The following is a 23111-nucleotide window of genomic DNA, read 5'->3' as shown; positions in this document are numbered from 1 at the left end:
ATTTAAGACTATAGAGCAGGAGGCTCAGTTAACATACATCTTTTTTTCCCAAACAGGTGACAAAGGCATAAATGGTTTCCATTTTCATTACTCATTAATGGGATGTAGGTATTACTGGTTGGGACAGCAACCATTGTCCAGCCCTAATTGCTCTTGAATAGTTGGTGGTGAGTTGACTTCCTGACCATGTGGTGCAGGGTCACCTATACTGTTTACGATAAATTTCCAGGTGTTTTCAGTAAGATTCACTGATATTAGTAGGGTTCAACTGATCAATTTCTTCAGTATCATGAATGTTGGAATATTATCACCTTGAGCTTTCCCCCTAGGTGCAGCATCTTCGATATTCCTTCATGAATTATGAGTGCGGCTCTTCTCTGCCAATTCTAAATAGGAAAAAAATCCAATTTTCGTTTCTAATACTCTGGCAGATTCCTACAAGAAAGCAATAAGGTCTGCGTAAGTGGGAGGAAAAGGAGATTAATTAGATTAAACAATGCACTAATAACTGAGTCATTTATAACTATTGCACGCACACGGATATTAGAACATAAATTAAGTAACAAGATAATTAGAGTAATCAATCCCATTCCCTTCGGAGCCCGAGGGATACCTTTGCTCAACTATGAACTAATCATTGAGTTCCCTGGAAGATGAAAAACAGCCATCCAAGGACTTGTAGAATTACAAAGTGTAATGACAATTTACTTTCATTCCAAGTTTAATTGAGTGTCATGACGAAGTATTAAATTCGACAAAAAAACCATGGTTATAGTTCCAACCAGTTACATTCCAATAGTGACTCCTAAATTGTTACAGATTTGCATGAACAATTATACACAGATGACAAATACCTCCCCGATCTCCAATTATCTCTCCAATCTACAATCACATTGCTGAATGGATAATTAGCAGTTCTCCACATAGTTTACTCTCTGTTGAGAGTGCCGAGTATTTGCTAGGACGAAGTTATGTGCATACCATGAACTCCCTGGTGCACTTTATGAGCAGTTAGCTACTTGATCATAGGCACCACAGCCTAGTTCAAAGCTTTTGTAATCCACACACATGTGCATAGAAAGTAGGCTCACTTGCTGTTTATCCCTTCTAATTCCCTTTTGTTTAAAGGGACTAAGACCACTGGAGCCCTAAATGGACTCGCTGGAGAGGATTAACCACTACAACAAATATCAAGAATTGAACTTGGACACTTGCTGATCTGTAACAATCAGTAACACAATCCAGGTCTTTTAAAGGGTTGACAATTGCCTTGATATTTACAGGGAAGAAAGGGATTGGGAGTGTAATATTGAGGTGGGAGAGGATTTACCTCTGGTCCTGCTGAGCTGAATTCCAGGGCTTGGTTATCTTAGTTAATTTCCCTTTCCTGGTCCTGCGTCACCATATTGTAGCTGGCTGCGGACTGTCTCTGAGGAGAGATCATAAAGATTCAAGATGATGGAGTGAGGAAACCAAGGGTCCGGGATTAGACAACTGTGTTTGAGTAAGTGTTGGGCTGTGAAAGTAGAGAAACTGTATCCAGCAGTTAAGAGTAAAGACATTTACCTGCTGAATCTACTAATTTAGCTGTACCCAACCTGATGCTTCAGTTACATTCAAAATGGAGATTAAATCTGAAATACATAACCACGTTATAATATTTAAATGGTCAACCATTCTTTCTAATCCACATCCTACCTGTTTTTTGTGATTAATATTTTGTAGCATTGTTCTAACTGTGTTTAGTTGATAAAAGTTAACTGAATGCAAATATCTTTTGAGTTAATTAGCCACTTGGGACACATTGCAAGTAACTTGTGTCCGATGCTGTCCTGAATATGAGGAGTTTTGTTTTGTGATATGTTGAGTGTTGGTAGTTCCAAAACTCTTCCCCCCAGTCCTATGCCAATACAAGCGTAACTTCAGGACACAGTTGTGTAAGATCCTGTTATGTTTGCAAATATTTCTCAAGAATCCTAAATATGGAAGATTGAAATTCCTCCCAGTGATGTATAAGAGTCTGGCTTTCAGCCTTGTTCACACCACAGAGTGCTCCTATTACGCAAAGATCTGTCTTTCTGCGACATTGCCATTCTATCAAAGGCACATTCCCTGTATCTCTATCACACTCATTTCCCACACCTCTCCCATTTGGTGATTTAGTAATGCAAAACAACAAGGATATGTACTGGGCCCTCTACTTTTTGTCATTTACATAAATGATTTGGATGCGAACATAAGAGGTACAGTTAGTAAGTTTACAGATGACACCAAAATTGGAGGTGTAGTGGACAGTGAAGAGGGTTACCTCAGATTACAACAGGATCTGGACCAGATGGGCCAATGGGCTGAGAAGTGGCAGATGGAGTTTAATTCAGATAAATGTGAGGTGCTGCATTTTGGGAAAGCAAATCTTAGTAGGACTTATACACTTAATGGTAAGGTCCTAATGAGTGTTGCTGAACAAAGAGACCTTGGAGTGCAGGCTCATAGCTCCTTGAAAGTAGAGTCGCAGGTAGATGGGATAATGAAGAAGGCGTACGGTATGCTTTCCTTTATTGGGGAGAGTATTGAGTACAGGAGTTGGGAGGTCATGTTGTGGCTGTATGAGACAGTGGTTAGGCCACTGTTGGAATATTGCATGCAATTCTGGTCTCCTTCCTATCGGAAAGATGTTGTGAAACTTGAAAGGGTGCAGAAAAGATTTACATGGATGTTGCCAGGGCTGGATGCTCTGAGCTACAGGGAGAGGCTGAACAGGCTGGGGCTGTTTTCCCTGGAGCGTCAGAGGCTGAGGGGTGACCTTATAGATGTTTACAAAATTATGAGGAGCATGGATAGGATAAATAGACAAAGTCTTTTCCCTGGGGTCAGGGAGTCCAGAACTAGAGGGCATAGGTTTAGGATGAGAGGGGAAAGATATAAAAGAGACCTAAGGGGCAACTTTTTCACGCAGAGGGTGGTACATGTATGGAATGAGCTGCCAGAGGAAGTGGTGGAGGCTGATACAATTGCAACATTGAAGAGGCATTTGGATGGGTATATGAACAGGAAGGGTTTGGAGGGATATGGGCTGGGTGCTGAGAGGTGGGCCTAGATTGGGTTGGGATATCTGGTCGACATGGACAGGTTGGACCGAAGGGTCTGTTTCCATGCTGTACATCTCTATGACTCTAAAACTACTTCAAATATCCACTGTTTTATTCGACTATTAATGCTCCTGTTGCCTCTCGACGCAACTATTCCAATGCCTTTCTGCTGACCTCCCACCTTCCAACCTTAACTTTGAGCCCATCTAAAACTCTGCTGCTCCTTTCCTAGCTTGCACCATATCCCTTTCACCCTGTGCCTGCTGACTTACACTGAGCCCTGATCCTACACTCACTTACTGAATCCAGCAGCCCCACCTGCCTTTAGTTCCTGTTTTCTGATGCTCTGGTTGTATTTAAAACAGAGGTTGAATCTGAGGCAAATAATCTCATTGTAATATTTAAGTGACCAGCCTTCATTCAGGGAGCTAATTTATTGTCCCATTCATAGAACTACAGAAAGTTTTCAGCACAGAAAGAATTCATTCAGCATGTTCTGTTTGCGTCCGCTGAATAAACTAGCTATCAATTTTAATCTTGCTTAACAGTACTTGGTCCATAGATTAGATTTGATTTGATTCCCTACAGTGTTGAAACAGGCCCTTCGGCTCAACAAGTCCACACCGACCCTCTGAAGAGTAACCCACCCAGACCCATTTTGCTCTGACTAATGCACCTAGCACTATGGACAATTTAGCATGGCTAATTCACCTGGCCTGCACATCTTTGGACTGTAGAAGGAAACTGGAGCACCCGGAGGAAACCCTCACAGACAAGGGGAGAATGTGCAAACTCCACACAGACAGTCGCCAGAGGCTGAAATCGAACCTGGGACCCAGGTACTGTGAGGCATCAGTGCTAACCACTGCGCCACCGTGCCACCCATAGCTTTGTAGGTTACAGAGAGTCCTTTTAAATAACCTGAGGGTTTATACCTCAACCACCAAATAAGACAACTAATTCCAGATCCCCACCGCCCTCTGGTTGACAAGTATTTTTAATGTCCCCTCCTATTCTTCTAGCTATCACCTTAAGCCCCTTGTTAATTCATCTCACCATTATGGGGAATCAGGTCTTCTCTGTCCATCTATTCATGTCCTTCTCTCATTATTTTGCACACCTCCATTAAGTTACTCCACTGTTCGAAGGAAACAACCTCAGCCTATCAATTAGACCAGGAAGCCTCACAAAGTAACCAGACCATCAGTCTGCAAGCTAGAGCTCACGAATGGGGGAACCCAACCACCGCTGAGACCTTCCACTGTCAACTCACAAATGACGAGTTAATGAGTCGAATTGTCTGCCATCATTTCTGGGGTGAATAGCCTCTGCCTCTGAAGGCCATCGAACCACTCAGAGGAGGAGCATGCCAGCTGACTAACCTGATGCTAACCAATTTGATTTAAGCATGAAGGAACCCTTCCTCTGACAATAGAAGGAATATGTTCAAGCCTTGTACTTTCTTGAATGACCTGGGAGTTGTATGAGCCCCATAAGTTCCCTCTTGCTTTCTCCATGGCAATGCCTTGATCAATCAGAATCAGTTTGCCAACTGGGCAGCACCCTCTCTTTCTGTCGTGTAAAATATTGAGATCATTTGAAATATGGCATTCTTGCACTAGCCCTGAGAATACAAGACAAAAAGCTTTAGCATCCTCTCTGTCTTTCTAGCTAAATTCAAACTCTGTGCTACCAAACACTTTCTGAATTTTCTCTCTGTCCAAACTCCCCCTCACCCCTTACCCTGTCGGCCAAGGATAATTGACACTAATTGAATTCTCAGGCAAGGTGAGACAATTTTCAAATGAATTGTGATAAAGGTGCAAGAGTATTTCCTCTCCACTTACTAGTTATTACAGGAAGTTGTACATGGCTCAGTGGTTAGCACTGCTGCCTCATAGCACTAGGCTACCCAGGTTCGATTACACCCTTGGGCAACTGTCTGTGTGGAGTTCGCATGTTCTCCCTGTGTCTGTGTGGATTTCCTCCCACAGTCCAAAGGTGGTGCAGATTAAGTGGATTGGCCATGCTAAATTGCCCCGTAGGTGGGTTAGGAAATTTGATGTTTCGGGCCAGAGCCCTTCATCAGGGCTCTGGCCCGAAATGTCAAATTTCCTGTTCCTTAGATGCTGCCTAACCTGCTGTTCTTTTACCAGCAACACATTTTCAGCTCTGATCTCCAGCATCTGCAGACCTCACTTTTTACCTGTAGGTGGGTTAGCCATGGAAAATGTAGGATGGGGCTGGGTGGAATGCTCTTTGAAGAATCACTGCAGACTTGATGGGCCAAATGGCCTGTAGGGATTCGATTCTATGGAGTGATTTTATTTTCAGCATACAGAGTAGAAGCAGACACGCCATTTTTAATTTGGGGAGAAAAATTTGGCAAACTCTGCATGAAATTTGTAATTTACTTCCTTTATCACCCGTATCATTCGCTATGTCCTGCCTAACAGCATGAGCTGGTTAACTACGTCAAGGTTCACCAATATTAGGTTGCCAACAATGTCTCAGTCAAACAGGGAAATTAAGGACTGATTAACTGAGACAAGGCACATACTCATTGTAACATAGTGAAATGGTTATTGTCAAGAATGAAAGACATCAGTATATGTCATGATTTTAAATCTTAGGTGCCAGAATGTCTATATGTTGGAGTGAGAGCATTCACAGTGTGACTAAAACACCCACCTACTTACTAAGTAATCACATCTAGATTAGATTAGATTACTTACAGTGTGGAAACAGGCCCTACAGCCCAGCAAGCCCACACCGACCCACCGAAGCGCAACCTGCACAGACTCATTCCCCTACATTTACCCCTTCACCTACACTACAGCAATTTAGCAAGGCCTATTCACCTAACCTGCACATTTTTGGACTGTGGGAGAAAACTGGAGCACCCAGAGGGGAATGTGCAAACTCCACACAGACAGTTGCCTAAGGCAGGAATTGAACCCAGGTTTCTGGTGCTGTGAGGCAGCAGTGCTAACCACTGTGCTGCCCATAATAGATGAATCTGAAAATATAATCTGCTACCATTGCACGCGGGTATCCTGTAAAAATCTGGACATAGATATAAACAAAGGTATTTATTTGCAGCAGAGACCAGGACTAGAAAAATTAGATTGTCACCAAGAAATTCAACGCAAAGCTCAGGAGCAGCATATTTATGCAGAGAGTAAGTCACATGAAGTAATTGAGTCTCATTGTGTGGATACATTTAAGAGAAAACTAGACAAGTATATGAAGAAGAAAGGAGTACAGGGTAACAATGGGAGTGAAAGACTATCAAGGGTAGAGGGAAATGTAGAATTCAGAACTCAAACTCATGGTCTTATTGAATGGCAGAGCAGACATAGAGGATTCAATGACTGACTTTGATGCCCAGTTTGTATCTTTGTGTCTTTATGGAACATGTTGCTATGTAGAAGTGGTACTTAAGTGCAAGCTCCTGTTATAGGATTAAGTGTCAGCCACATTGTTGTGAATCTGGAGTCACATGTAGGCCAGACCAGGTAAGGATGACAGACTTCCAGCAGGTGAGTTTCTAACAACAATTGATACATGGTCTCCATTTCAACATGTCTTATTTCCAGATTTTTTTGTTATATTGAATTCAAATTTCACCATCGGCAATGGCAGAATTTGAACCCATTACCTCAGAATATTAGGTTGGTGTTCTTGGATTACCAGTCCTGTGATATTATCACTACACCACCAGAGAGCAAAGAACAGTAAATGGTGGAAAACCTCAACAGGCCCAGCAGCATCTGTGGAGAGAGAAACAGAGTTAATGTTTTGAGTCCTGTATGACACTTCTTCTGACTATTTCTTCTAAAGAAGGAGCTCGCCAAAGCAAGATCAAGCTCAATCAGCGAAGCAAGGTGGTGGTGGATGGGGCCTCTTTTCAAGGAAGAAGCGGTGAGTTTTCGAGAGTATCATAGAATGCCTGCAGTGTGAAGGCTGGCCACTCACCCATCGTGTCCGCACTGGCCCTCCAAGAGCATCCCACCCCATCCACCTGACCTGCACATCTTTGAACTGTGGGAGGAAACCGGGAAGAAACCCATGCAGACATGGGGAGAAGGTGCAAACTCCACACAGACAGAATCAAACCCAGGTCCTTGGTGCTGTGAGGCAGTAGCGCTAACCATTGAGCCACTGTGCTGTGAATGTGTAGATTTTCCGAAGGAGAATCATATCGGAATTGAAACATTAACTCTGCTTCTCTCTTGGCAGATGCTGCCAAACCTGCTGAGTTTCTCCAAAACTTTCTGTTTTTATATTAAGAGCATTTTGTTTGTTGTGATAACTATTTGACCATTTTGATGTCAACCGAGTCGTTCTCTTTAAATAATTCCTTGTGAACATTTCATTTACAAATCCGACTGTGCCCTGTCATCTTGGCATCACTGCTCAGTCGTCCGTGAAACATCCCAGAATTGTTTTTGTTTGACCCATGTGGTTTTCCAGATGTATTGAGGCCAACAACTAGGTCTTGGCAGTAACTGAGGCAAGGCAGGTTTGACGGATTCACAGTCAATGCCAACAAGGCGATGATGAGTTCTTACTCCTCTGGAGTACTTATTTTCCCACGTTGTCATTGTAACCTTAAACAGCTCAAATGAAAATGTGTCTGAGATATTATGAGGTGGTCACTTGTGGATAGTGAAATGAAAATGAAAAGTTCCCTTAAAAGGAAAAATGGATCTTAGCACCATGAGTCCCCTAAAGCAAAGCCTCCCAAAGTCCCAAGAGGCATCGCAGCCTGAAATTCTGGGGTCACAAACTCTGCGGTAGAAGTGGCTGTTCATCGAGCTCTGACTGGATTATAACAGCTTTGCAACACTCTCCCCACTCCCTTAGTTCTCTAAGAGCTCACAGCAAATTTCAACTTGACGTGGGATCGCAGAGGGAAAATGTTTGGGGAGCACTGCCCTATAGAGTTTGTTCTTTTTGCTAACTTTTCATAGCTACAGAAAAAACAATCTTTTAACTTATATATGGCACCTTTGTCACAGAGTCCTACAGCATGGAGACAGGCCCTTCAGCCCAAACTGGTCCATGCTGACCAAAATGTCCAGCCACGCTAACCCCATTTCCCTGAACTTGACCCATATCCTTCTAAACCTTTCCTATCCATGCATTTGTCCAAATGCCTTTTAAACGTGGTTAATGTACCTGCCTCAACCACTTCCACTGGCAGCTCATTCCATATGCGTACCACCCTCTGTGAAAAGAAGTTGCCCGTCAGGTTCCCTTACAGGATGTGTGCCTTGTGGGTAAGTTTGACATTTACCATCCAATCCTCATTAACTTCAGGAAGGTGATGGATTAGCAAAACCAATGTTTAAATCCTGAGAAAGATAACGTATTTCAGGGGAGTTGGGGCCTCGCACTATTAGCACTAGACCTAGGTGGTGTTCCGAGGACTCTGGTTCAAATCCTGCCATGACAGATGGTGGAATTTGCATTCAATAAAATTCTGGAATTAGGAGTCTAATGAGGACCATTGTTGATTCTTGGAAACATCCATCTGCTTTGCTAATGTCCTTTAGAAAGAAAACTGATATCCTTACCTGACCTATGCATGACTCCAGACACACATCAATATGTAGACTCTTAAACTGCCCTGTGAGCAATAAGTCAGTGATTCCCTCATCCCATGAATGAATTTAAAAAATTGTGTGGTCTAACCAACATGCATTTCTTTAAACTCAACCAAGTCAATGTTCTCCTTGACTGCATCCCATCTTCCACCCTCAAAGAACGTGAACTCATCCAAATAGTCTACTGCACATGGCCTAATGTGCAGCAGGTCCTATTCACTCACCACCTTATATTATCTCCCAATCCAGCAAAGCCTAGCTTTTAAATTAGAACAGAAAATGCTGGGAAACCTCAGCAGGTCAGACAGCAGGAGACAGAGTTAATGCTTTTTTTCATCAGAATCAACATTTCAGAATTCTGATGAAAAATATTCAACCCAAAATATTAACTGTTTCTCTCTGCAGATGCTGCCAGACCTACAGAGATTTTCTATGTTTTTAGTTTTTGTTTCTGATTTATAGCATCCACAATATTTTTCTCTTACTTTGATTTACTCTTCTTCTTCTCCTGTTGAAATTGCCCTATCCGAGCTGAGCTCAACAGTCCGGGTCCTGCATGTCGTGAAGGTACTAGTGCTCCTAATTAGATTAGATTAGATTAGATTACTTACAGTGTGGAAACAGGCCATTCGGCCCAACAAGTCCACACTGACCCGCCGAAGCGCAACCCATCCATACCCCTACATTTACCCCTTACCTAACACTACGGGCAATTTAGCATGGCCAATTCACCTGACCCACACATCTTTGGACTGTGGGAGGATGTAGAATGGAAGTTCCTATCCATTTTCTGTATGCACTGAATGGATCATACTGCATAACATAATGACCCTAAATTAATCTACAACTGTTAGGATCAATCTATTATTCCAGACTATAGAAAGACACAGTTCACTCTTGTGTATGAACAGTAACAGTACCAAATCCTGGTAGCCTTGGATTTAAAAGGATTTTCTTTGTCAACCAAAGTTTTTAAGGCAACTCGTGTGGCATCTTAGATATTAGAACAACAGTTTAACATACACTGCAATCCACCTGCTGACTATAGAAAGTCAAATGTCATTGGGAAAATAGGCAAGCAAATCTTTTAGGGAGATAAGAAATGGGGATTATTGCCCTTAATTTCAAGAAAACCTGCAGTGAATGATACAATGGGTGGTCTGATGATTGATGATTGAATCGAACCATTGATACTAGTAATATAATTCAGACTAGTGAGGCTTCACTGTTTGTGCATTCCTGCCAACACTATCTTAACCTATACCAATTTTGGTTCCTGCATCCCCATCTGTTATGGAGGTGAACTTGCAAGTTGATGGGAAGCTGACTGACTGACCTTTGACCAATGTTACGTGCCCTCCCTGCTTTCCCTGGCTGAAGATACAACCAGGTTACGTGGCTAGCTCTGAACTAGCAACTGGCGCATGGTCATCAGCAGACAGAAATTACAATGTACATCCTAGGAGGAAGGTTAAATAGGTATGTGAGGACCTGTGGATGTAATGACATTGTATAAAGCCTGACTCAGTTGGTAGGACCTTCATCTCTGAGTTACACGGTGGGTTCAAGTCTCACTACAGAACCCGCGCACAGTAACCGAGACTGATACTGTCATACAGTGCAGAGGGAATGCTGCGCTTTAGAGACGTTGCTTTTTGGGATGAGATTCTACACCCAACCTGCCTTCTCAGATGAACATAAGAAGGTCTGTTGGCATTATTTCTAAGAAGAGCTATTTCCAATGTCCTGACCAATAATTTTTTTCCAATCAATATCCCATAGGAAACAGATTATCTGCTCACTAGACTGCTGTTAGTGGGAGATTGCTGTGTGCAAATTGATGGTTTCCTACATTACAACAGAGGCCATGCTTCAAAATAGAAGTCGGTTTGCTCTAAAACACTGAGAAAATTTGAGGTTGTGAAAAGAGATGTAAACTCATGTCTTTTCCTGATAGGACCTTAGCGAGACATCTTGAACAGTTAAGATCACACACATGTGACAATGCTGATAAGTCTTTTGTATATGATTGCTTGCTGGTTTCAATCTTGTAACCACTGCATGTGAAGTATCATGTTACATCATTGATTTGTTAAATAGAGAGCATTAACCTGATGTGTTTCCTAATCTTTGTACTTACCTTAGAGCTAAATGATATTTGACAACATGCAACAGAACTCAGCAATACTGCTGCCAAGGAACTCTGCTGGTAGAAGAGAATGTTGTGGACCAGACCAAAACCTCCTTTAAATATATCATGGAGATAGCCGAGGCCCTGACTTTTATCTTACTTAAGGCAAGTAAACGGTGCTGTGTTCCAGATGTAATTCAACTGGTTACACGACTCGGCTTTCAGCAAAGTACACATTATTCTTACCCCCAGTTAAAATACAAACAAATGGAAGAAGAATTGGTGTAATTTTAACTCAACTAGAAAACTTAACATAATAATGGATTATTTAACTCCTAAACAGCAACAGTTTCAATATAGTAACATCCCAAAAACACACCCTTGGCAAAGGCAAATTCAATAAAACAGCTTTAATGTTTCTCCAGTCCAGGAGAAAAGAACACCAAGAGAAAATTCCAGTGGAGAAACAGAGAGCATTCCAGCTTTTTGCTGCAGCAGGGAGAGATTGATAACAGCTTCCACAACCAACTTCAAAATCCCAACTACTGAAAGCTAAACTGAAACCTTGGTTCTGTGGAAGCTTGACTCCACCCATTCTTGCTGCTTCTATTGTTCTAACTTTAAAAAGAAAAGATTCCAAGGCCTGACAAGCTGTTTGGGGATAGTGAGGCCCGCAGATGCTGGGAAGTCAGAGTCAGTAAAATGTGGAGCTGGAGAAAGGTCAGCAGGTCAAGCAACATCTGAGGAGCGGGAGAGTCAACATTTCAGGCAGGACCCTTCATCAGGACTGGGGAGGGGGAAGGAGACTGAGAAATAAATGGAGGGAAGGTAGAGCTGGGGGAAAGATAGGTGGTATGACGATAGGTGGATGCAGGTATGAGATGGTTGAGATTGGTCAGTGGGAAGAGTGAAACAGATAGATGACAGGAAGACGGATGGATCGGTTAGGACAGGTCAAGGGGGTGAGGCAGAGAGGGACGGTTGGGCCTGGGATGAGGTGAGGCTTGGGGGGATTTGGAAGCTGGTGAATTCTATGTTGAGGCCATGTGGTTATAAACCCCTGAGGCAGAAGGTGAGGTGTTCTTCCTCCAGTTCGTATGCGGCCTTATTTTGACAGTGGAGGAGGCCCAGGATGAACATGTCATTGGGGGAGGGGGAGGGGAATTGAAATGGCTGGGAACTGGGAGGTGATGTTGATTTTTATTGGCTTCAGGGAGACAACTGGGTGCCTCTGGCTCAATACCTCTCTTCAAAAAAAAACACAGGACAAAATACACCTCTTAACGCCAAAGTATCGTCACAAGGAGAAAGGTACAATGACGGATAACAGCACCTTCTTTCCTTCCAGATTCAGTCATAGTATGATCTAGCACTCAGCTATTTTTTTTCTGTTGCTGTCCTGCAGGGGACTGATCCTCTCCCTCAGCCTCCTCAGCTTCCTCCCAATCTCCCTGCTCTCCTGGTGCCTTCTCCTGGGACTTCTGGTCATCCATTATCCTAATCTCCTCATTCGTTTACTCGTGCTCTCCCCAGCAGTCTCCAACTCCAGCACGTTTCTGTAGGACAGGGGCAGAATACATCAGGCTCTTTAAGAAATCTTTGAACATTGGAATGGCTTAAAGGTATTCATGACCTGGATATTTCTGCTTATAACTAATGTAAATTAAGTACATCACTTTTAATGGTGGGAAACGCACTTCAAGTGAATCATTCAGCTAAAATTATTTTTTATTTGCTCATAGGATGTGGGCTCCTCTGGCTAGGCCAGAATTAATTGCCTGTCCCTAATTGCCCAGAGGGCAGTTCGAGGTCAACCATACTTTTGTGGGTCTGGAGTCACATATAGGCCAAACCAGATGAGGACGACAAATTTCCTTCTCTAAAGTCCTTTAAAGAACCAGATAGAATTATTTTCTCCAACGATCAACAATGGCTTCATGGTCATCATTCGACCCTTACTTAAAGATTTTTTACTGAATTTAAATACCACCATCTGCCATGGCAGGATTTGAACCAGGGTCCCCAGAACATTAGCTCAGTTTCTAGATTAGTAGTGAGAATATCGCTAGGTCATTGCCTTCCATAAGGTTGTCTGAAAAACTGTTGCCGGGCTATGATTTAACATTTAAGTAACACTTAAAATGCTTTCAAAATATTCGAAGGGATTAGAGTTAATATGCTGTGCTAAATTTAAACAGGCCATGAGGGTGATGAAGCCTGAAGTATTATGTTCAATCTTGTCTCCTCACCTGAGAAAGTGCAATGAAGGTTTACTGGACTGGATCAGTGAGAGAGTGGGTAAACTAGATTTCCACTTCCTGAACTTTTGATGAATGACAGGTGATCTCATTGAAATATATTTAATTCTTAAAGATGCTGGACAGTGTAAATATTGAGAAGAATGCCTCTCTCAGATCTAACCTGCACTTTATTATCAAACTTGCTGATAAGGGTGGTGTTGCTATTATCTGGCATGCTGATCTTGAATATTTCTTGACAGTATTCACTCTAGAAAGCGACAATGTTGTCGAGGAGAATACTGAAATACAGGCTACTAGACTAGGTGGGATTGAGGTTCACAAGGAAGAGGGATTAGAAACCCTGCAGAGTGTGAAAATAGATTGGTCCCCTGGGCCAGATGAGATTTATTCTAGGATCTTCTGGGAAGCCAGGGAGGAGATTGCCGAGCCTTTGGCATTGATCTTTAAATTGTCATTGCCTACAGGAATAGTGCCAGAAGGCTGGAGGAAAGCAAATGTGGTTCCCCTGTTCAAGAAGGGGAGTAGAGACAACCCTGGTAATTATAGACCAAGTGAGCCTTACTTCAGTTGTTGGTAAAGTGTTGGAAAAGATTATAAGAGATAGGATTTATAATCATCTAGAAAAGAATAATTTGATTAGGGATAGTCAGCACCTTATTGAGTTCTTTGAGAAGGTGACTAAACAGGTAGATGAGAGTAAATCAGTTGATGTGGTGTATACGGATTCCAGAAAGACATTCAATAAGGGTTCCCACAGTAGGCTAATGTACAAAATGCGGAGGAATGGGATTGTGGGGGATATAGCAGTTTGGATCAGTAATTGGCTTGCTGAAAGAAGACAGAGGGTGGTGGTTGATGGTAAATGTTCATCCTGGAGTCCAGTTACCAGTGATGTACTGCAAGGGTCGGTGTTGGGTCCACTGCTGTTTGTCATTTTTATAAACGACCTGCATGAGGGCGTAGAAGGGTGGGTTAGTAAATTTGCAGATGACACTAAGGTCGGTGGAGTTGTGGATAGTGATGAAGGATGTTGTAGGTTACAGAGAGACATAGATAAGCTGCAGAGCTGGGCTGAGAGGTGGCAAATGGAGTTTAATGCGGACAAGTGTGAGGTGATTCCTTCTTCAGGGCTTATGACCGAAACGTCGAATCTCCTGTTCCTTGGATGCTGCCTGACCTACTGCGCTTTTCCAGCAACACATTTTCAGCTTTGATCTCCAGCATCTGCAGTCCTCACTTTCTCCTATAAGAAGGATGTGAAAGCTTTGGAAAGGGTGCAGAGGAGATTTACCAGGATGTTGCCTGGTATGGAGGGAAGGTCTTACGGGGAAAGGCTGAGGGACTTGAGGCTGTTTTCGTTGGAGAGAAGAAGGTTGAGAGGTGACTTAATAGAGACATATAAGATAATCAGAGGGTTAGATAGGGTGGACAGGGAGAGCCTTTTTCCAAGTATGGTAACGACGAGCACAAGGGTGCATAGCTTTAAATTGAGGGGTGATAGATATAGGACAGATGTCAGAGGTAGTTTCTTTACTCAGAGAGTATTAAGGGTGTGGAATACTTTGTCTGCAACGGTAGTAGACTCACCAAGTTTAAGTACATTTAAGTTGTCATTGGACAAGCATATGGACGTACATGGAATAGTGTAGGTTAGATGGGCTTCAGATTGGTATGACAGGTCGACGCAACATTGAGGGCCGAAGGGCCTGTACTGCACTGTAATGTTCTATGTTCTATGGTGAATTTTCTCAGACACTTCCTTAGTCTCCACTCAGGTCATGACCCTACCATTGAACACCAAGCTGTTGTTTTCAGGACTGTCACTGACCTCATCTCCTCTGGAGATCTCCCCTTCAAAGCATCCTGCCTTCTAATTCTCCCAACCCTGCACAGTCTGCTTCTAACTCCTCTCCCCCAAAGACAAAGTTCCAGCTCAAAATATTAAGTGTGTTTCCTTCTCCATAGATGCTGCCAGGTCCCTGGTGAATTACTCGAGCACTTTCTCCTTTCACTGAGAAAGCATTTCCCTTCTCTAAGGAATCCAGAATTGAGAGTCACCGTCTCTGCAAAAAAGGCATTGGCCATTTACAACGAAGGAGAATGAGACAAAGAGACACTGACGAAATCGGGTTTACTGGGATATTGGGGGAAAATGAAATTGAAGAACAACAGCTATGATCTGGTTAAATGCTGAAAAGACCAGCTCCTTTTTAAAAGCTAGACACATTTCTGATCATTAAGATAATCAAGGAATATGGGAATGAGACAGCAAATTGGAGTTGAGGATGATCAGAGCAGTCTCGCTGTCATTAAATGATGGAGTGGATCAATGGACTAAATAGCTTACTTCTGCCCCTACGTCTTATGGTCTAAGTTCAAAATTTACAGTTTTTTTCCAAACTTTTTATACACAATTGTAACATTTGCATTGTAAGCAAGTCTTTAGAGAGAATTTTAATTAGCATTTGATATTATAAGGTTCAAAAAGTGCTTTGTGAATTCATGTTCTTTCTATTTTTGAGGACAAGTTGATTTTTCTATACAAAATATCTTTTCTCTGAATTTGCTTTCAGATCATTATTGTTTTATAACTTGGAGCTGAAGGCCACAATGAGCAATGTCTCAATTAAATTTCCCACTCTACATTTGAGGTACTGAGATTAATGCTGTACTGAACTAGGAGTGGGGAGTTTGAGGGCAGCCGTGTCAGGATCTCCCAGTGAAACAGGGAGACAGAAAATGAAAGCAGCAAGGAAGATCTGGTTCTCTTCATTAAAGCAAGGAAGGTAAAGAGAAGATGTAATGTTTTACAGTGCCGGAAAATTCCATGATCGTTTAAAATCTTGAAATAAAGTTCCAAGGGTTTGAGTATTTGTGTTATTTTATTTTCCCTTGCCAAGATATTGTAACAGTTTGTAACAACAATTTATCATGTTTAGATGCTGCAGTTCTGTTTCCCACAGGCATTTTCAAATTTGATCTTACTTCAAGTGACCCTGATGATGAGTCGTAACCAGTCAGAGAGATTGACGCAGGACCCCCTTACCAGATCCTGTAAACTGCAAGAAGTCAAGAAACTCGTTCCCTGAGCTCCACTTACCCAGTGCTGAGATATGAAGGATACATGCCAACGTTGGCAGAATGTGTACTAGTGCACGGGAACCATTTGAGTAAATACTCTCATAGGAACAGGAGTAGGCCATTCTGCCCATCAAGCCTGCTCTGCCATTTATTACAATCATGGCTGATAGAACACACTTTTACCCACTTTATTCCTGTAATCCTATATACCATTGGGATTCAGAAATCTATTCATCTTTAGAGCCATAGAGATATATAGCATGGAAACAGACCCTTCAGTCCATGCCGACCAGATATCCTAAATTAGTCTATTCCCACTTGACAGCACTTAACTCATATCCCTCTAAACCCTTCCCATTCATGTACCCATCCAGATGCCTTTTAAATGTTGTAATTGTACCAACCTCCATGACTTCCTCTGGTAGCTCATGAAAATATTGCCCCTGAGGTCCCTTTTAAATCTTTTTGTTCTCACCTTAAACCTATGCCCTCTAGTTTTGGAATCCTCTAATCTGGGGAAAAGACCTTTGCTATTCTCCCTATCCAGCCCCTCATGATTTTATAATCCTTTGACTTAACTTCCACAGGCCACCGAGATGGAGAATTCTAAAGATCGCTCCCCTGTGAGTAAAATAAAATTATCCTCAGTTCAGTCTCTTTATGTTTAAATTGTTCCACCAATTCTGGACTCCCCAGTTAGGGGAACATCTTGCCGGCATTTACTTTGTGTATCCATTTAAGTATATTGTAGATTTCAATCAGATCACCTCTATTTTTCAAACCTTTAGAGAATGCAGGCCCATTTTGCCCAAATCTCCCCTCATAGCGCAGTCCCGCCATCCCAGGAACAAGCCCGGTGAACTTTCATTGGACTCCCCCTATGTAAGTAACATATTTCCTGAGATAAGAGCTGAAAATGTGTTGCTGGTTAAAGCACAGCAGGTCAGGCAGCATCCAAGGAACAGGACGTTTCGGGCCAGAGCCCTTCATCAGGAGCCCTGTTCCTTGGATGCTGCCTGACCTGCTGCGCTTTAACCAGCAACACATTTTCAGCTCTGATCTCCAGCATCTGCAGACCTCACTTTTTACTCTATTTCCTGAGATAACACGATCAAAACTGTCCACAGTACTCTGGGCATGGTCTAACTGGGCTCCTATACAATTGAAGAAAGACTTCACTATTCCTATACACAAATCCTTTTGCAATAAAGACTTAACTTTCCATTAGCTTTCCAAATAATATGCTGCAGCTGCATATTGGGCTTCAGTGACTTATTGACAACGACACTTGAGTCCCTTTGTACATTTACACCTTCTAATCTCTTGCTATTTGGGAAATACTCTGCACATCTGTCCCTGCAACCAAAGTAGAAAACCTCACATTTTTCCACATTATATTGAATCTGCCATGTTTTTTATCTACTTACTAAGTCTGCCCAAATCCTCCTGAATCAGAGTCGAATCCACACTGCCTCCTTGAAGAGCATCCCTCCCAATCACATCTTCATAAGTCTGTGTTTCCCATGCCTAAACAACCTAGCCTGCACATCTTTGGATTGTGGGAGGAAATTGGACCACCCAGAGGAAACACATACAGATTTGAGAAGAATGTGCAAACTCCACATAGGCAGTCACCCAAGGCTGAAATCGAACCTGGGCCCCCGGCGCTGTGAAGCAGCCATGCTAACCCCTGAGCCACCATGCCATCCATTTTACATCTTCACAACACACATTCCTACTTGGCTTTGTATCATTCGCAAATTTGGAAATACTGTATTACATTTGGTCACAAAGTTGTGTTCAAACTTATGTCTAATTAGCTGTCACCAGTTCTCAGCTTTGAGAATCTGTGAGGTCCACTATGAATGGTGTTGAGGGTTTCAATGCATAAGAATGAAATACAGGAAATTCAGTGTGGAGACATCACACTGAGGAGGAGACATCACACTGAGGGTGAACACAGCAAAGAAATGAGGTTCCCATTTGAGGATGAAGACCAAAACTTGAGGACTAGAAACACAAGAAATCCACTCATTAATCCAAGGAATCCTTTAGGAGAAACTTTGTTATCCAGATAGTGTTGGCAATGTGCACTTACTCTACCAAGATAAATAGCTGAGTGTATAACATAGATTCAACCAGAGGGAAGATTAATGGGAATAGAAGTGTGAAAGGATTTGAGAATTTTAATTTATTTATTAATTCATGGGATGTGACCATTGCTGGCTAGGCCAGCCATTTACTCCCCATTCCGAGTTGCCCTTGAGAAAGCGGTAAGAAGCTGCCTTCCTTACCTGGAGAAGCCCATGCCGTTAGCTTCCCTACAGTGTGGAAACAGGCACTTCAGCCCAACCAGTTCACACTGACCCTCTGAAGAGTAACCCATCCAGACTCATTTCCCTCTGACTAATGCACCTAACACTATGGGCAATTTAGCATGGCCAATTCACCTGACCTAGATATCTTTGGATTGTGGGAGGAAACTGGAGCACCCGGAGGAAACCCATGCAGACACAGGGAGAATGTGCAATCTCCACACGGAGTATCGCCCAAGGCTGAAATTGAACCCGGGACCCTGGTGCTGTGAGGCAGCAGTGCTAATCACTGAGCCATCATGTTGTCAGGGAGGGAGTTCCAGTATTTTTACCCAGCGATAGTGAAAGAAAGACAATACATTTCCAAGTCAGGATGGAGATTGGCTTGGAGGGGAACTTGGATGTGGTGGTGTTCCCATGTATCTGTTGCCCACGTCCTTTGCGATGCAAATGGGTCTGAGTTTGGAAGGTGCTGTCTAAGGAGTTCTAGTGAATTTCTGCAGTGCACCTTTAGATATTGCACACTGCTGCTACTGTGTGTTGATGGTGGAAGGAATCGATGTTTGTGGGTGTGATGTCAACTAAACAGGCTGCTCTGTTTTGGATGGTGTTATATTGGTGGGTAGATCGAGGCTCAAATGCAGCATAAATGCCAGCATAGTGGCGCTGAATGGCCTGGATTCTGTACCGAACATTTTGTACGATTTTACATGATTTTGCTAAAGATACTCCTTTCTTTCCCACACCTCGAAATGCTGCCCAACATCTGTGTTCTGGACCTCGTCCAGTGCCTTCTTGAGACTTGCCGGTTTGCCCTTGAGGGATGCAAGGCAAGTTTTTTTTGACAGTTCCCTGAATTAGCTGCAGCTTTTCTTCCCAGGAGGTGACAGAAGACAGTAACATGAGGGCAAGTCTAGTCAAGGCTTGAAGTATGAGGTGCCTATGGGCTTCGTAGCCTTTCCTCATTCAGAATGCAGAACCATCGATGATCCTCCTTCAAGCAGGATGGCTGGATTCCTGACCCGAGGCCAGAACAGTGTGTCGTGCCTTATCTCCCTGGGGTGCTGTTACTGCTGGATTCAATCCTGTTACTGTTAACTGCATCCTTCCAGACCCAGACAGCCTGAGTAATAACTTGGCATCATGTTGGAGAACAAACTAAAGTAGAAAGAATTCCATCAACTCTGAAGAATTGAACCACCACAGGAGGAACAGGTATAACTCCCATTTCCCATTATCCGACTCAAATCAAACTCATTAAAATATGAGATAGAGGCAGGTGGAGATGCGAAATAAGACAGAGTAAAGGAAAGACAAAAGCAGTAAAAAGGGAGCATTTAGCATCAAGACAGAGGTGGGTTTACTCTCAATGAGCGAGGGGATGACAGGTTAGTATGGGTATGATGAAATATAGATTGGAGGTTTCAATCCCTTATCCAAAAAAGGGACAGGGGTCCCAAAATGTTAACTCTGCTTTCTCTCCACAGATGCTGCCAACTCAAAGAAGCTATGAATTTTACACTTTTGACCTGATCCAGTCTCCAGAAAATGATCAGTTTGACCACTAGCGACATCACAAACATATGACATGTTTTCCAAACTATTTTGAGGCCAGAGTCATAGAGGTGTACAGCAAGGAGACAAGCCCTTTGATCCAAATCATCCATGCCAACCAGATATCCCAAATTAATCTAGTTCTATTAGCCAACACTTGGCCCATATCCCGCTAAATTGTTCCTATTCATATACCCATCCAGATGCCTCTTAAATGTTGTAATTGGACCAGCCTCCATCACTTCCTCTGGCAGCTCATTCCATATGTGCACCACCCTCTGTGTGAAAAAGTTGCCCCTTAGGTCTCTTTTAAATCTTTCCTCTCTCACTTTGAACCTATAAGCCTCTAGTTCTGGACTAGATCAATTAACACAATAAGAGTTGCTTGTGTCTCTTTGCAAAAATGCTTAACTGGCTCTTAATGAACTTTGACATAAAACTTAACTGCTTTCATTTTTCCTCACTTTTATGTTACCCTGAGGTGGGGGTGCTAGTGTTTGATTGATGTGGACAAAGTCAGAAGTCACACAACACCAAAAGGTTTATTTGAGTTCACCTGATGAAGGAGCAGTGCTTCAAACCTTTGTGATTTCAAGGATTATGTGTAATCCAAGATGGAGGATAGGAAAAATTTCCACCTGTAACAGCTGCTTCTTTTTTGAGGTATTTTACGTGTTGGAGGTGATTTCCTCAAATTCCAGGAGCAGTAATTACTGTTTTTTTGCTGTCGCATTGTTTTGGAACTTTGGGGGAAAAAAAAGTCAAAAGAACAGCAGTTTTAAAAGGGAGAAGAGCAGACAAAGGAAGCACATGGTGAGGACAGTGTAGGAGAGAGAGAGAGAGAAAGGAAGAAACTGAAACTGCCTTTGCTGTTTGAATTCATGTATCGCAGGACACCGGAATACATCTGGGAAAATTAACAAACAGTGAAATTCACAACTCATCTTGGAGGAACTGTTGGACGAAGTTCACAGCAAAGAATCAGATAAGTTAATTGTTTTAAGTGGACTACAGAAAGTCTGCAGTAGTGAGTAGAGTGGATTCATTCTTGATTATATGTTTTTGGAGGTATGTCTCTTGACTAAACTTAAAATATAAGCCATAACTATTAATTTAACCTGGGGCAGTGCTTGTAGAAGAATAAGATGGTGTTATTTTCTGGGTCTGTAGATTGTGAAGGATCAAAAATGGCCTTTAGTAGAGTGATAGGTGCTTCTTGTCAGATGTGGGAGTTTAAAGAGAGTTTAAGGGTTACTGCGGATTATATCTGCAATATATCTGCTATTGGTTGCGAATCTTATCAGATCCAATGGATCGGTTGGAGAGACAGTTAAAAGCAATGAGCAATTTGCAACAGCAACAGTATATGATGGATGGCAGTTATGGAAAGGAGGAAAGTCTCAAATGCAGTCACATAGTTGGGGTAACTCCAGAAAAAGTATGAGAGGTAGGCAACTAGTGCAGGGGTCTTTTTTGGCTATCCCCATTTGAAACATATATGCTGTTTTGGAAAATGTAGGGGTGATTCTCAGGGGAGGGTAGCACGAACAGCCATGTTTCTGGTATTGAACCTGGCTGTAATGCAATGAGGGGTATGGTGGCTTCCAAGAGATCAATTGTGTGAGGGGATTCTCTAGTCCGAGGTACAGGCAGATATTTCTGTGGCCAGCAGCGAAAAATCAGAATGGTGTGAGGCTTCTTTGGTGCCAGGATCAAGAAGGTCTCAGAGAAGGTGCAGAATGTTCTCACGGGGGAGAGGGACCAGCAAGGGGTCATTATTCACATTGGTACCAATGCCATAAGAAGGGAAAAGGTTGAGATTCTGAAGGGAAAATACAGAGAGTTAGGCAGGAATTTAAAAAGGAGGTCCTCGAGAGTAGTAATATCTGGATTACTCCTGGTGCTACAAGTTAGTGAGGGCAGGAATAGGAGGATAAAGCAGATGAATGCATGGCTGAGGAGCTGGCGTATGGGAGAATGATTCTCACCATAGAGTGGTTATGGTAAGGGATTTTAACTTTCCAAACATAGACTGGGACTGCCACAGTGTTAAGGGTTTAGATGGATAAGAATTTGTTAAGTGTGTACAAGAATATTTTCTGATTCAGTGTGTGGATGTACCTACTAGAGAAGGTGCAAAACTTGATCTACTCTTGGGAAATAAGGCAGGGCAGGTGAATGAGGTGTCAGTGGGGGAGCACTTTGGGGCCAGCAACCATAATTCTATTAGTTTTAAAATAGTGATGGAAAAGGACAGACCGGATCTAAAAGTTGAAGCACTAAATTGGAGAAAGGCAAATTTTGACGGTATTAAGCAAGAACTTTCAAAAGCTGATTGGGGACAGATGTTCACAGGTAAAGGGACGACTGGAAAATGGGAAGCCTTCAGAAATGAGATAACAAGAATCCAGAGAAATTATATTCCTGTTAAGGTGAAAGGAAAGGCTGCTAGGTATAGGGAATGCTGGATGAATAAAGAAGTTGAGGGTTTGCTTAAGAAAAAGAAGGAAGCATATGTAAGGTATAGACAGGATAGATCGAGTGAATCCTGAGAAGAGTATAAAGGCAGTAGGAGTATACTTAAGAGGGAAATTAGGAGGGAAAAAAGGGGACATGAGGTAGCTTTGGAAAATAGAATTAAGGAGAGTCTAAAGGGTTTTTACAAATATATAAAGGAGAAAAGGGTAACTAGGGAGAGAATAGGGCCCCTCAAAGATCAGCAAGGCGGCCTTTGTGTGGAGCCACAGAAAATGGAGGAGATACTAAACGAGTATTTTGCATCAATATTTACTGTGGAAAAGGAAATTAAAGATATAGACTGTAGGGAAATAGATGGTGACACCTTGCAAAATGTCCATATTACAGAGGAGGAAGTGCTGAACGTCTTGGAACATATCAAGGTGGATAAATCCCCAAGACCTGATCAGGTGTACCCTAGAACTCTGTGGGAAGCTAGAGAAGTGATTGCTGGGCCTCTTACTGAGATATTTATATCATGGATAGTCACAGGTGAGGTGCCGGAAGACTGGAGGTTGGCAAACGTGGTGCCATTGTTTAAGAAGGGTGGT

This window comes from Hemiscyllium ocellatum, chromosome 26, assembly GCF_020745735.1.
Source record: "Hemiscyllium ocellatum isolate sHemOce1 chromosome 26, sHemOce1.pat.X.cur, whole genome shotgun sequence".
NCBI lineage: Eukaryota > Metazoa > Chordata > Chondrichthyes > Orectolobiformes > Hemiscylliidae > Hemiscyllium > Hemiscyllium ocellatum.
Note: the sequence above shows the minus strand (reverse complement) of the source record.